This window comes from Seriola dumerili, unplaced genomic scaffold, assembly GCF_002260705.1.
Source record: "Seriola dumerili isolate Sdu_G_001 unplaced genomic scaffold, Sdu_1.0 BDQW01000025.1, whole genome shotgun sequence".
Lineage (NCBI taxonomy): Eukaryota > Metazoa > Chordata > Actinopteri > Carangiformes > Carangidae > Seriola > Seriola dumerili.
This window is the reverse complement of record NW_019174280.1, coordinates 10,610,111-10,625,967: the sequence shown is the minus strand read 5'-3', so window position 1 is coordinate 10,625,967 and position 15,857 is coordinate 10,610,111. Positions and strand designations below refer to the sequence as shown.

Here is a 15,857-nt window from a genome sequence, read left to right as displayed (position 1 = left end):
TTCCTGCTAGAGTTTTGGATTATTTCTCAGATCAGAGATTTCAGTCGCAGTTTAAAGACAAGAGATTGTTGCAAAAGCTGCGTGTTGTGATTACAAGTGGAAACAACGGCTGTGCATTATTTGGTAAGTCTGCCCTCTTCTCTTTCGTCCTATTTCGATTTTAGCGAAGCATAGGGATTGAGCCTCTCTCCATACAGTCGAATGTATAGTAGCGACCCCAGAGAGGGGTGGGGGTATTGAAGTGGTTCCACCTGACTACTGAGTAGTGTTGTAACTGTTGTTGTTTAGTAAGTTACAGGCTGCCGTGTTAAAGAAGAAAGGGGTCAGCCGTTACACCTTTGTTACAGTGCATATAGAGATTTTATTAGCTTTTCATGTCACTAGACCAAGTTCAGCATTATTCCTGTGCTTGAGAGAAAAGGGGACAATGAAATTTAAAGGGTGATAAATTGAAGATGGCGATTATCCAGGGGAGCGGGGCAGTCCACATGCTGATAATGATATTGTTTTGTTCGTGTTTGGCACGTTTCAAACTAGCGACTCAGTATTGATTTTAATGTGTATTTTAAATATTAAACTCTATTGCAACCAATTTTAAGACTGTCTCATTCACCGCGTGGGAAACGCGGTGAATGAGAAGCTCTTGAAGCTCTTACAGAAAACCTACCTGCAGTAGGTTCAGTTGGGACGGTCCCAGTTTGAAGAAGCAGCTGGGAGCATCAGCACAGAAGCTGAGTGATGTACTGCTGTGAATGGGGACATTTGCAAAAACATGTTTTAGCCACTAAAAACAAAAACCACACAGAAAAAAGCTATTATCAGTTTAAGTGCACGCTTTATTTTCAATGTTTTCACTGCTTTAACTTGCCGTCAAACAGTCCTTTGGAACTATAGTTTGTGAACCATTTAACTACCATATTGCTAAGCAATTGTAAGGTGATAACTACTACTAATCTACCACTCCTAAGGGTCTCACATCTGACTTGTCATATTGCTGCAGCAAATGGTAGTTGGTGTGTAGTGGGTATTTTTACTGCAACAGCCTTGTGGCCTGTTGCAACAATGAGTGCAATTCCACACTCAAAAACAAATGTCATCAAGCAACTCAGGTGGTTTTGTTCTGTTTGATTGGTTTATGCTTCTTGGAAGTATTTTCAGGCCAAAGGATCAGGACTGTCTGGTTGGTTTGAAAATCTACATCTGGTTAGCTGCTGTTAGAGTTTTCCAATGGGATCTTCCAAGACTGTCTCCCACACAGTGTATGAAACGGTCACAAATGGGGCTACTGCTGTTCTCAGTCTTTTTTGAGGGTTGTGGAAACAATTCATGCATGAACTGACAAATATCAAACTTGTTTCATTCAGGGTGACACTGAACCAGAAGAATTCATCCCATTACCCATTGGATGGATGTCCAACTAGGATGCAAATATAAAGCGTGGGCCAGAGATGTTGGAGCAAGTCACAGTTAAGCTGATCACGTTTTACAAGGTAAACTCAACACAGTATAGTACTGGCTCTTCCCAGGCTCCAACCATAGACCTAAATGTAGGGAGTTCCACTGACAATGAACAAGAAAACAAGCTCAATTTAAGGCTCTGGAAATTGCAGGCTAATCAAATTTTAAAAAATCCTTTCAGCGCCTCATGGAGAACATTGCCCACTTTATTCTTATCCCAGATGCAAGAAATTAGGCATTGATTTCAATGTGGGATCTGGAGTAAAACAAAATCTTGATCCAAAATTACTGACCAATGGCATCATGGTTGAAATAAACACTGTTGCTACAGCACTGCAATCAGCCCAAAAGGATTTCATCACAGAGATTCTGGAGCACAATTTTCACCTGAGTTTTAACGATGTAATCTGTTGCAGTGTCTTAGCACAGCAAGTTCTGGACAAAATGAAACGTATGGCTTTAAATTGAACAAATTCAGTATATTGAAAACGCCTTTTGAACTCCCTGACTCAAGAAACATTAAAGAATCTCGTTATACAAAAACTAAATATTGCCCCAAATGTTATCAAGATGGAAATTATACACTTCAGGATGAATCTGACAATCTGACCATGTGCTTCTGCAAAAATTAAGATTGTGTGTTTGTGGAAGATTGTGTTCACTTTTGAACCAGACTCAAAAAATTTAGGTGTGTTCAAAGCCTGAAAAGCTCGATCTCTTTTCTTTTTACAAGGATGATGTATATTAAGCAACATTTATGTAAAGGCTGCTTTTCATTTGAGTTCCTTGCCAGGTTTCATACGGCCTCCCTTAAAATGAAATGATTCAGAGCAACCCATAAAGGTTTACCTGCTACATTTGTTAATAGTTTAAGCTTTTTTTCTTCTGTGTCTAGATGTAACTACAATAATTTGTAAGTTCATACAAATTTGTATCAGCAAATCAGCATCCTCTGAGTGCTATATCACTTTTTTCCTTTTCTTTTTCATTTTTTTTAAATATCTTTTGTCCTTTGTTTTTATTACCTTTTCTGACTTATTCATGGTCATTTACATTGTGTGTTTTGTGTTTTTCAGATTTTGTTTCAAAAAGGAATAGCTGCTTACTCATCAAAATAAGTGATCATTTCCTTAATCTGTGCTGTAAATCTTTAAAGATGAGTATATCTGTGCTATAATTTTAATACACTGTATAAGACACTAATAAAAGGAAAGTGACTTGGATCTTGATGGACTATTGTATTTTTATTGCTGTTCTGCAACATTTTATATAAAGGAGTATATTTTCTCCTGCTGTGTTTTCTGCTCAAGAATTTCTTAAAATGGAAATAAAAATATGCAATATAAATATTTATTTAAAGGGTTAGGGTATATATGATATAATATTTAATTCTAGAGATATATAAGTGGAAATTGTGATGTTGATAATGAGCATTTTTTTTTTATTTAAAATTTCTTCTCTAGCATAAGATATGCTATGACAACATAGTAGAGAACTTTGTTTGGCAAAGAAGAGAAGGAGCATTAACAGTCATTGTAACATGCAGATATTTTATTAGAAATATGAACATTCAAGTGTGCTTACCATCTGATAGATGGATGTCCTCTGTATTTTTTAATGCTTTTTTATATAGATATCAATATAGATTTCAATATAGAATTAGTCAACAGCACATATAATGATAGAGGAGGAATGCAGATTTATTTTAAAATGTATTTTTTTTTTTATGTCAATGTTATAACCTTGACAGTGAGTGATGGGGACGTCTGCTAGTAACTTAGATGCTCTTTACTTGGATAGGGAATGTGCAGTAGGGGCAATAGTTTCCACAATATTAATTAATACCACTCAACTAAAATTATATCACTATGTGTCATACTTACTGAGTAAGTTTAGCTTAATCTGAACCAACAGGTTACCAGTTCATTAGCAAAGTCTTTTTTTAAATATTAGTTAAGATCTCTCACATTTCACTTTTATTTTGACGGTTTAATATTACTTCCGGTTCATCCTCTATTGATTTCAGGCATCTGTAGTCTTTAATTCACAAGGGAAAGCGAATAGTGGAAATGACAGCAATCGAAAAAACGACGCGTTTTTCACACTTTGTTTGACTCAATATTCAATGTTCATGGACACTGAAAAAACGGCTTTTATCATTTTTTTGATTTTGATTTAAAAAGTAAAAGGACCTATGTGGCACCTTTCCATTTTTTTCATGATTACGAGATCCTCATCCCGATCTTGTAATTACAAGGTCTTTTTCAGATTCCTCTGTAGCAAGCACATTGTAATTATTTTTTTCACTTGAGACCATAAAACCTCACGTATTTGTTTTTAAGGATATATATAGGTGTACGATGCCAAGCTGGAAAAGTGAGGAAAAAGTCACTCATGAAATTCTATAATTAAAACCTTATTTCAAATGCTGATTGGTAGGCATTGAAATCTAATACTTGACGGATCGCTTTTTGTACACTTTTATTTTGAAGTCCCCGTGCTTTATTCTCAGTACTTCCTGCTAGGCTTTGCTCTTCACTACTTCCGGCTAGAACTTTGGATCGTGTCTCACAGTCCGGAGATTTTAGTCGCAGTTTAATGACAAGGCATTGTTGTAAAAACCTCGTGTGGTGATTACAAGTGAGAACAACGGCTGTGCATCATTTGGTAAGTCTGTCCCCGTCTCTTTCGTCCTATTTCGATCATGGCGGAGATTGAGCCTCTGTCTAAAGAAGTCGACTGTATAGTAGCGACCGGAGAGAGGGGTGGGAGGTATCGTGGTTGGACCTGAGTCTACGGAGTTAGTAACAGTGCTGTTCGACTGTTGTTGTTGTTGTTGTTTTGTAAGTTACAGGCTGCCGTGGTAACAAGAAAGAAGTTAACCGCTGCACCATTGTTACAGTGCATGTAAACATTTTCATGTCTCTAGACTAAGTTCATCATTAGCCTACTTCTTGCATTGCAGTTTTATTTGCTATATTGCAGTGCTTGAGAGTAAAGGGGGGGGGGGGGGGGGGGGGGGAGGCGGGGGGGGGGGGGGGGGGGGGGGGAGGGGGGGGGGGGGGGGATTTAAAAGGTGATAAATGGAAGATGACGTTCATTCCGGGGTGGGGTGGGGATGTATAGGCAATGGTAAAGTTTTTATTCGTGTTTTTAAACGTAATTTTATTTTCGTCTAAATAAACATTGGTGACCAAATACTCTTTAAATGTGTATTTTAAACATTAGATTCCGCTGCTGTTTTAACCTATTTCAAGACTGCCTCATTCACTGCGCGGGAAACAGTCCTGGACAGTCCCACAGAAAAGCGCCAGAAAACCAAATGTACATTAGCAAAACCAACAGGTTGTCCTTGTCTTTTGAGTTTTTCATCTTGCAAAACCGAAAAATACTGTCTGAAAACACTCTGGATATATATATCACCTTTGTGTGACTTGTCCAAGTATGTTTCTGCTGTTCCGTCTTGTTTGCTAATTGTGGTGCACTAAGCCATAATGGGCTCATTACTGCCTCCTGAGGCCGAAGGCTGCAGATTCCAGGACCCTACTTTTTAGCGCCAGCGCCGCCTAGCGAGTGCAAGCACTGGAAGCTGATACCAGAACTGCAGTTGCAGTACCGTATTTGTAGGATCCTATCTTATACCCGGCGCAAAGCGCAACGCAGGTGTCTTTGCTCGTTTCTGACTGACGCAGTTGTCCTTTACCCGTTCAGTTCCCAAGTTGCTTAAATAGCAAGTCCATGGGCGTGTTGGTCTCAAAAGGAGGAATGGTCAGGCGCATTGATGTTGATGCATTCATTGATGCCGCTGAAAGCGATTGACCAGCAAAAACCAGGTCTGAAGTCGCTGTTATTTTAAGGGTGCATACGTTCAGCCGGTTATGCACAAGCAGAATGTGCTGAAAACGTGCTTCTGATAAGTCAAGTGGAACATTAGAATACAGCCCACAGAAAGCCATTTTTTTTATATATTGTGTGTTCACAAAGATAAGAGACATGCATGACATGAGGTTCTGCAGAGAGGCAATCATTCTAACGGCCGGGTAAATGTGCCACAGTGTTAACCATTAATTCTCTAAATTTGTCCACAGTTTCTTAATCACCCGAAGATTCATTCACACATCACACCATATTATATAAAATATCTTTACTGCTGTGATTTGTGCCATTACTTCTTTTCAGAGATGGGAGCGGCGCACTAATTCACTCAGCCTTTTCCTTGCCTAACAGGCCTCACATAATAAGCAGGCAAAATTGGTTTATTGCAGGGCATATATGAAGAGGATTTACGCACGATATTGAGACAGTGGTATGAAAAACAGCGCTATTAATGGTGCGCGGTGTTGATTTCGTTTGGTGTCCCACTTACTTTGATGTCTTCAATAATTATTTGACTTAAGTAAAATTGCAGAAATAGGCCTTAGCCTACAATTTATGATACTGAATTGTGTTCAAAAGGTGTGTTTCAATGATGATATTTTATCCCCAGATTGTAAAATTGGTAGATGAGCTTAACCTGTGTCCATGAAATCACTTCATATAGGTTATACAGTACCTCTGTTGTGATTGGATGGAATTATGCACTTGATGGACTTGACATGAGGTGATTATTTTTTTCTGATAAACCGGAAAGCCACGTGCAGTGCACGAGTGGTGTTATTTTTGCTCTCAGGCTTACTTGTGAAGGAAGGATGGCAACATCAGTGTTATAACTGGTTGATTATCCAGCCATATTGGTACTCACACAAAACATTGGCCAATGCTTTTTCTTATCAGAACAGACCGGTCACTCTATTGTACACCTTTATGAACATTTACTGGACTCTTCCTAAACATACAATGTGCCCGTAGGTGTAAACCTAACTATAAATATTCTTTAAGTTGTCAGTATTACTGCTGTGCATTTCAAACCTGAGCCAGGAAGGTAGACAATGTCTTTTCCTTTACAAAAGATGAGAGCCATGGTGCGAACCTGGCTTTGCTGCTCTTCCATAAGTGGTGTGCTTATATATAGGTGGCTTTAAGATTGTGTTTTGGAACAGTGTGTTGCATATGTTTTCAGGGAGGGCATTTACTGTTGCTTTCATTTGTGTTTTCAATTATGGAGGCCATCAATGTACAGCTTCTCCTGCTCCTCATCTGCATCTATCTCCCTGATAGTGTGCCCAGTTCTCCTGTGAGTTTTTGTCTGTGCTGGGAATTTATTTTGCATGCTTTTGCAAAATGAGATTTTTGCATTTCAGGCATTGTTTTGCTTTAGCTGGGCAGAGCTCTTTCATGCTGTGTGTACTCCACATCGGCTGCTTTCATTGTTTGCTGCATTAAACTTTCTTTGCATAGCAGGTTGAATGCTATTCTGACATCTTGCGTCTGGTCTTTTGCTTACTGAGTGCACGGCATAATGGCTGTTGTGGTCTCTGTGCCCACTATTTCTTTTAGCTGTGCCTGTGCTAACTCATGTGAGCTAGCAATGTCCATGGCCTTGTCTAGTGTCAGCTCTGCATCCTAGCTGATCAGCGTCTCACCCACATGTGGAGAGTTAGCAGAAAACACAATGCAGCCTCTTAACATTTAGTCACCATTTGGGTATCCAGTCTGTTAATAACAGCTTTAGTCCTATTGCTTTGCATTTTCTTGTGGAAAAGACATCTGGCAATATATAGAGTTGGACTTGAGTTTCGGGTATTCTGTGCAGTAATTATAGTATTCCATAGCATCTTACCTTCATCTGAAAATGGCAGGCTGTTCTTCCCTCAGCTCCTCTTCCCCAGAGATGAAAGATCAAGGCAATGGGCAATAAACTAATCGATAGCCTGTAGTATACAGTATGAAATAATAGTTATTTAAAGTATAAAAATAACCGGACAGTACTATTGATACTAATTTACGAATATCCCTGCCGCCATAACTTAGTAGTTTAATGTTGCTAATATATAGCATAGCTCTTGATTATAAGATCCGACAATATTATATTCCTGCAGTAACCTATGGGGGCAGTCTCAGGACCACGGTTGTGTATTCATAAGGATAAAAATGATAAAGTAAATAGTTGGTTACTCTTAATATATTTATCCCAGCTGCTTTACTCACACTTTGATTGTCGTCCACCGCCTTACTGGAATATGGCCCTGTTGTTCAATTCCTTTGGTGGCACCTCACTAGATGTAGGTGGAGTCAAATGTCAGCTGACTCTGGGTGTTACAATCACATCTGTTTTGCTGCCCTTAAAGTGATAGTTGGGGTTGTTTGACATGGGGTTGTGGGAGATACTCATCTATAGTCAGTCTGTTGGGAGCACCAGCATAGAAGTTCAGTGATGTACTGCTGTGGATGGAGCCATTCGCAAAAACATATTTTAGCCACTTAACAAAGCCCACAGAAAAAAGCTAATATCAGTTTAAGTGAACGCTTTATTTTGAATGTTTTTCCCGCTTTGTCTTGCTGTCAAACAGTTCTTTCCTTTGGAAATCTGTGAAACATTGAACGACCATATTATTAAGCAATTATAAGGTGACTACTACTACTGTTAAGGCTCTTACACCCAACCCTGTCCTACTGCTGTAGCGAGTGGTAGTTGGTTGTAGCGGGTATTTTTACCGCAACAATGAGTAGTATTTTTTTGTATTTACAAGAGAGAGGCCAAAGAAACTGGGCTATTTAGTTGGTTTGAAAATGTACATCTGGTTAGCTGCCCCACATCTGTTAGTTTTCCAATAGGAGCTTCCAAGATGGTCTCGCACATAGTGTATGACACAGTCACGAATGGGGCTACTGCTGTTCTCAGTCTTTTTTGAGTGCTGTGGAAACAATTCACGCATGAACTGACAAATATCAAACTTGATTCATTCAGGGTGACACTGAACCAGCACAATCCCATTACCCATTGGATGGATGTCCAACTAGGATGCCAATATGAAGTGTGGGCCAGAGATGTTGGAGCAAGTCATAGTTAAGCTGATTACATTTTACAAGGTAAGTAGCACGCTCAACACAGTATATTTGCTCAGTGTTTAATATTACATTCCAACTCTCATGAGTAAGCAAAGATAATTGAATAAGGTGAGTTAGTGTCAGGTTTAATAATCATGAGATACTTTGAGACTCTTTGAGAGATAAGGTTAGGTGCAGCTTCAGGTAAGAGGGAATACATACTGACAGGGTAATTGACTTCACTTCCTCTAGAATCTACTGCCAAGCCTAAGAACGCCAACCATTTGCTCATCTGAAATGAATTTCATGTATTCTCGACTTGGCTTATCTCCTTTAACTTAGTTTTTCATGTATGTAATTAGAGAGAGACCAAGAGAAGGAGGGAGAGAGATATCTCAGTACAGTAGCACTAAGCTAGATTTTCTGATTTGTCGCAATTTTCATTTGTATGATCCATTATCGATTCTTAAAATCCTAAAATCAAGCTTTGCACTTACACCTTTTCTCAGTAAACATCTACATATGTGCAAACTATTGTATGTAAGCGGTGGTTACTTGTAAGTGATACAGTTAGGGTTGCATGATGTCAGCTATGGAAATTAATTAATTACGAAGTATCCAGTTGCCCTAAAGAAAATCTGCAAATTCCATGCGAATTGCTGGTAAAAGTAAATATGCATTGAGGCAGCTCATCTCTAAAAATGCTCATCACTTTCCTTCCACTTGGCATTTTGGTTATGTAACAAATTTCATACATTGTGAGAGAAATGAAGCTGTGAAATTCATTATACATTGCCATACTGCTACATAAAATAATAACAGGTTTAAAATGATTGTTTCCTATATTGTTTAATCTATTCTGTTTGAATCATTGACCAATTGATTGCCAAGAACACGTTAAGATATCATCACAAGTAACCAGAGTACTTAAGTGATGACTTTTTTTCTATTTAATCAGTAGTCCAAAAAGAAAGAGACAATCTCGAAAATCCTCTTATTAAAAAGCTATAACTCTAAATTATCTGTTACTTGAGTCTTATAAATTTGATATTAATACATTTACAATGCGTATAACTTACGGTTAAGATATGGTGTCTATCATTTATAAGTTTCCCCCCTCAACTACATACAGGCAAGGAAGCCATAGAAGATCAAAAAGATCGCTGAGGATGGACGACGGGGACACTGGCAGTCTGAAAGACAATAAAAAGATGGATGCCAACACAGTATGGCAGTGGCGCATTAAGCATGTAAAGAAGTACTCAAGACATCCAGAACCATTCCATTACAGCAATAAAATGGGACTAGATTTTAATGTTAGATCCAACACACAGAAAAAATTGGATTTACATTCACTGACAAATGGTGTCATACTAGAGGTCTGTGACTTTGCTGAAACAGTAAAGAGGAATAAATGGCATTTTATCACAAATATTCTGGAGAACAATTTTGATCTTGGATTGAAAAGCGAGCAACAGCGGATTGAGTTTACTTCTCAACTTCTGCACAAAGTCAGACACCTGATACGAAAACCTCCTGAAGATAAACATGAAGCTTTTACTCTCTTTGACACGTCATCTGAGGAAGAATGTACCAGCAACAACAAAAGTGGGCTGAACATGGCATCTACAGAATATAAGACTGACTGTTTCCTGGTGGACATAGATGACATGGATGAAAGTGAACATGAAGACAAATTGAAGTGTTCACAAGCACCATCTAAAGACTATATGAAGATGGAAGAGATGGATGGACCACATGCTGATGACAGTGATGATGTCGATGAATTAGAGTGTTCAGAGCCTCAGTCAACAGAAGAACTGAAAGACGATGTTCCTCCATCGTTCCCTTGTTGTGAGGAAATTGGTCTGAGCCTTGATGTTGAGTCAAAACAAAGTCTAGATCCAGGTTTACTGACAAAGGGCATGATGTTAGAACTAGTACAGTTCACTAGAGCACTGACTGCATCCTACAGATCTGTTGTTTTCAGTGTGTTGGAGCATAATTTTGAACTTGATCTTAAATGTCAACAGGAAAAAAATCAAGTTTGGTTCACAATATTACAACTGCAGAAAAGGAAGAAGCAACTTCTTACCACTGGAACCAAAATCAGTCCCGAGTTTAAAAGTGAGCCATTTTCCTTTCAGACAAATCCCCTTGAAAAAGGATCACCTCTGTCCAGTGTGGGAGCCCCACTGTACCAATTTAAAGAAGTGAGCAAAAAAAGGCAGTCTGATTTAAAAAGTAAACGGGAAAAAAGAGCTCTTTCAACAACTAGAGAACACGTCACCAAACGACGCAGAACAGAACAGGCTGAACAGGGAGAGACAAACACACTGTCTCATCATACTGATTTATGTAATCGTCGAACAGTGGAGAGTGACCACAACTACATGTGTCCTTTAGACTCAGACGAAGCCACAGATTCAGAAAATGATGAAAATGAAGATGACTTAAAAAACCCAACAAGTTCTGACATCCATAGTGAATCAGAATCAAGCTGTGTGGATACACATGAACCTTTCCTCACCACCACAGATGGTTCATCCAGTTTACCAAATTTAAACTCAAACGTGAACCCAATATTTGCAAGTCAGCCTGATGAAAGAGGACAGTGTGGAGATGAAGAGAAGACAGAGATTCCAAGAATTGTGCCATACAAATGTGACATGGAAGAAAAGGAAATGGAAACGGAGAGCAACATGTGGAAGCTGCGTGTGAACCGTGTACAACAAATCCTCTCCTTGTTAGACAAAGCATTCACAAAGTCCAAGTCATTTGGCCTGGAATTCAATGTTGGATTTGGTCCAAAGCAAAACGTAAGTGTTGACTCTTTAACTACTTCAGTTCTGCTTGAAATTGCTAAATTTGCCTTAGCAATTAATTCATCCCAGCAAGATTTCATCATGGAGATCCTTGAGTACAACTTTGACTTTGGCCTTTGGAGCAAAAACCATAGGAAAACCTTTGCATGTGAAGTTATGAATAGAGTAAGACAGCTTAAAAATAGTGCACATGCAGTCAAACTTTCAAAAGAGGTTTTTGAACTTCCTGGTCTTGTGTCGTCAGTCAACATGGCCAGTTGGAGCATGGGCAGTGTCAACCCTGAAGTCAGCAGCATATCGAGAACAACAGAGTGTGATGCTGCTCCCATGCATCCTCCTGATTCTCACACTGAAAATAAAGAACACAGGGTGGACATCTATCCCTTCTGCAAGGACATTGGTCTGAAGCTAAATGTAATCTGCAGTCAGCCAAATAAAAAACTTGAGATCAACAAATTGACCAATGGGGCAATGACTGAAGTGACAAACTTTGCAGAAAAGTTGTGTGGAACATTTGATCAGATTTGTCTTGATATCCTCAGACACAACTTTGATCTTGATTGGCAAAATGGAGACTCTGACCTCGCTAAAACTATTCTCACTCAAATCCCTATCATAATGGAGCAAAAAAATCTTTCAACCTGTATAACAGCCTCCAAGAAAATAAAACACTCAATGAAAGATTTCTCATCAATGGTGATGGATTGCCAGAACAACCCAAATGTTGATACATGTAGTACTAGCTCTTCCCAGACACAAATCATAGACCAAAATGTAGGGAGTTCCACCGACAATAACCATGAAAATGAGCTCAATGTAGTACTCTGGAAATTGCGGACTAACCAAATTCAACAGATCCTCTCAGTGCCTCATGTTGAACATTGCCTATTTTATTCTTTTTCCAGATGTAAGAAATTGGGCATTGATTTCAATGTGGGATCTGGAGTAAAACAAAATCTTGATCCAAAATTACTGACCAATGGCATCATGGTTGAAATAAACACTGTTGCTACAGCACTGCAATCAGCCCAAAAGCATTTCATCACAGAGATACTGGAGTACAATTTTCGTCTGAATTTGAACAATGAGCTTTGTCGCAGTGTTTTTGCACAGCAAGTTTTGGACAAATTCAGAACTCTGAGATTAAAAAATAGAAAATCCAGAGTCCTGAAAATTCGTTTTGATCTCCCTGACTCAAAAAGCATAGAAAAATCATCTTATCCAAAAACTAAATATTGTCACAAATGTTATCAAGACAGAAATTCTAAGCCTCGTCAGGATGAATCTGACCCTGACCACTTGCTGCATCCTCGTCCACATGCCATGACTGACACAGTTTCTACTGAAGAAAACTGCACAGCACAGAAGTCTGCAAAGGCACCCGTTCCTGCTTTTCAAGTAGCAGAGGAGAAAATAATGGACAGTTACCCGCTCTGTAAGAAAATAGGTTTAAGCCTATGTGTGGACAAAGACAAACCAAAAGATAAAATTGACCCCCGTGTATTGACACGTGGTACTATGATTGAAGTGGCTCATTTTGCTAAAAGATTGTGTGGAACAAAACATAAGCTAATAAATGATGTTCTCGAACACAACTTTAATTTTGGCATGCAGAGCCAAGATATAAATCCTGCACTGCTGTTCCACAGAATGGTGGCGCTACATAATAAAGGGCCCACATGGTTCAGTGAAGTTTTTGTTGTTCAGCCATATCCTCACAAAGATCCTGGAGATGCAAGTAAACTGAAAGAAGTATCTGCCATGCAGAAAAATGAAAGGAAGGAAACAACCAAAAAAAGAAAGTTGGCACTGCAAACAAAGGAACAAGCCCCACTGCCAAGTGGTAATATGGATGTTGTAAAACCAAAGAGACCTCGGGGGATTAGAGGAGAGCGTTTTCCAGTGTGCTCAGAGATAGGTCTCCTTCTAGATGTGACATCACAATCGGGGGACAAAGAAAAACTGGACTTAAGGCTGTTGAGTAGAACTGCAGTGGTGGAGATCTATAGATTTGCAGTCAAGAAAGTAGGACACTATTTCCCAGATATTTTGTATGACATCCTTGACTATAACTTTGATCTAAGCTCACAGCACTACAGGCGGTGGGAATTTTCTATAGCTACTGCAACCAAGGTCAAAACCATGGTCAAACACTACCGGAAAAATCTAGAAAGAGCAGATGAGGTCTTCAAATTACCATTTGTGTTTGATCCTGAGGCCTCAGAAAGGTACATACAAGAGAGACAAAATGAGAAAAGTGCTGAATCTTCTGTTAAAAAACCTGACAAGACAACTAATGGAGAAGGTAGATTTGTGCGGCAAATCAGATACCATTCAGATGTCAATCGTGTCTATTTCCTTGATGTCAAAACTAATGAGGAACTATTGTTTGAGGAGGAGGACACAAAGTCACAAACATATCCTGTGACAATAATGCAGATGGCTGGGAGTCCAGTGAGTGGCGGTTGTGACAGTCTTCTCCAGGGAAACTTACAGATCAAAGAGGAGGAAAATGGTTCACATTATGGCGATATGAAACCAGAACTAGTCACTGAGGAAAAATATCATACAGATTGTGGGGATGTCAAAACGGAGCCAAGCACTGACGATGTCAAGTATTTAGTCCAAGGTAAAGCTGCAGGATCCCCATCCCCATATACTTTCACCATATGTTCAGACTCTGAAGGAAATATAAAAACAGAATCAAAAACAGAGGATACCCACTATTACATCCTGGCTGAACCACAATTATCACAAGGATATTCTATGCTAACCATATGTCCAAACACTGAGAGCAGTGTGAAAACAGAATGTGACACTGAGGATGTCAAGTATGAAATCCCAGTTGAAGCAGCAGGATCCCAGGGATACTCCATGGTAACCATATGTCAGGACACTGAGAATACATTGATCAAAGAGGAGCAAAAACATGTGCCAGTCTTCATTGTGGAGATGTTTCAATCACAAAGTGAAGACATCAAGCAGGAGCAAGATTCCTAATGATGTAAATGATGGTTTACATGCGACTGGTGTTTTACACTAAAAAATCAATAAGATTGGATTGGCAACGAAGATTAAAGTTTGAATGGAGTTTTCTTAAATTCTATAAAACTAAGAGAATGCATTTGATGAATCGCTGCAAAGCTGCAGAGCTGCATACTTCATCTAGTTATTCAAAGCCTAAAGCTGATTGAATAAAAAGTATTGGCCCAAAAGGGAAAAACTTAACACTTAGCTTTCTTTTTTTCCATCTGTGCTCAGCCATTGTTACAGTAAGATGTAAGAAGTTCATACAAATCTGAATCAGCATCATGTAACACAGAAATCTACTTTTATGGGTGTGAGATTATGTTCTCCTTTCTTTTTGTTTTTACATGTTTTTCCACTTTATTGATTTAGTGTCATTAGTGTTTTTTATGACCATTCATTGTTATATAAATACTGTTTTATGTGTTGATAATTTTTCAAAAAGCATCACTACACACTGACCAGAAGATGTTTGGTCATGTCTTGAACTTATGAAACAAATAGGTAAAGATGATGTAACAGTGCTTGTTTATTTTCATACACTTATAATACAGTAAAACACTATAGAAGGAAAAATACCTAGAACTACTGTATTGTTTATTACTCTAATAGATTCTATATAAAGTTTTGAAAATATCTTGTCTGGTCGCGTGTTTTTTTCTCAGATACCTCAAAAGACTGGTATTATCTTGTCAGCCCTTTTTGGCACAATGAAATGGTGTTGATTATGATGCATTTGTGTAGTTTAAAAGAATTTTCAGAAATGTAATTATTATTTAGTTTCTCAATATTTTTCTATTCAGCTGAACCTTAAAACATGGTGTACTGTAGATAAAGATCATAGTGCTAGGTTGAATGGCCTCCAAGTTCTTTACTATGATCTAAAAGAGAGGCCTATGGATGAATTGTAGCTGTAATACTGAAACTGGGCTGTTGGTGGTGCTCCAGACCAGCAGCTTTCTTGCTCTCTCTGAGGGCAGCAAAGCCGTTTGAGACTCTTTTACCTCATAAACCAGGGAGATGCAAATATATACAGTTAACTGTTACCTCATCATATGGGCTTATCATATGGGCTTATAAGAAAAGAGGAAATGATGCAAATTTTACCCAACAGATTTACATGTTAAACCTCACATAGACTTTGATTAAAAAAAAATAATGTACAAAAATGTGCATCCCAGTAATTAATGTGAATGAAACATATATTCAGCGTCCAACAGGAATATGGCAACAACCACTTGCTCAAAACGTCAACAAACGGTCAGGGACCAAGTGGTTGTGCCTTCAAAATATAAATCTTTTAAAAGTCTAAGTCAAAGCGGTAGCGCTTCTGTATGACAGTACATCACTTTTGGACTTGTGTACTGCTGTGTTGAAACAGAATGTGGCACATGTTCACGCGATGATGATCTATATCTATATATATCTATTAAAAATACAAATGAGTAAAATTTACAGTGAGATATTGACACGCATACAAACTATTTTTAAAAGCCTACTCGTGGGAGATGGTAAACTTAATCTTATACTGTACCAAGATATCTCTTAATATAGCTTACTTAAGGAAATTTAAACGTTATTACATTACTACGTAAAGAAATTAATCTGATCTTCCCAGTT

The 15,857-nt window shown here is 38.5% G+C and overlaps 1 long non-coding RNA gene across 1 annotated transcript; it reads left to right on the top strand.

Annotated features, from left to right (window-relative positions):
* The first annotated feature begins 4,073 nt into the window (after positions 1–4,073).
* Positions 4,074–9,819, top strand: LOC111216441. Its single transcript, XR_002664915.1, has 3 exons — positions 4,074–4,125; positions 8,306–8,427; positions 9,518–9,819. It is a non-coding gene; the product is annotated as an uncharacterized LOC111216441 (long non-coding RNA).
* The last annotated feature ends 6,038 nt before the right edge of the window (positions 9,820–15,857 follow it).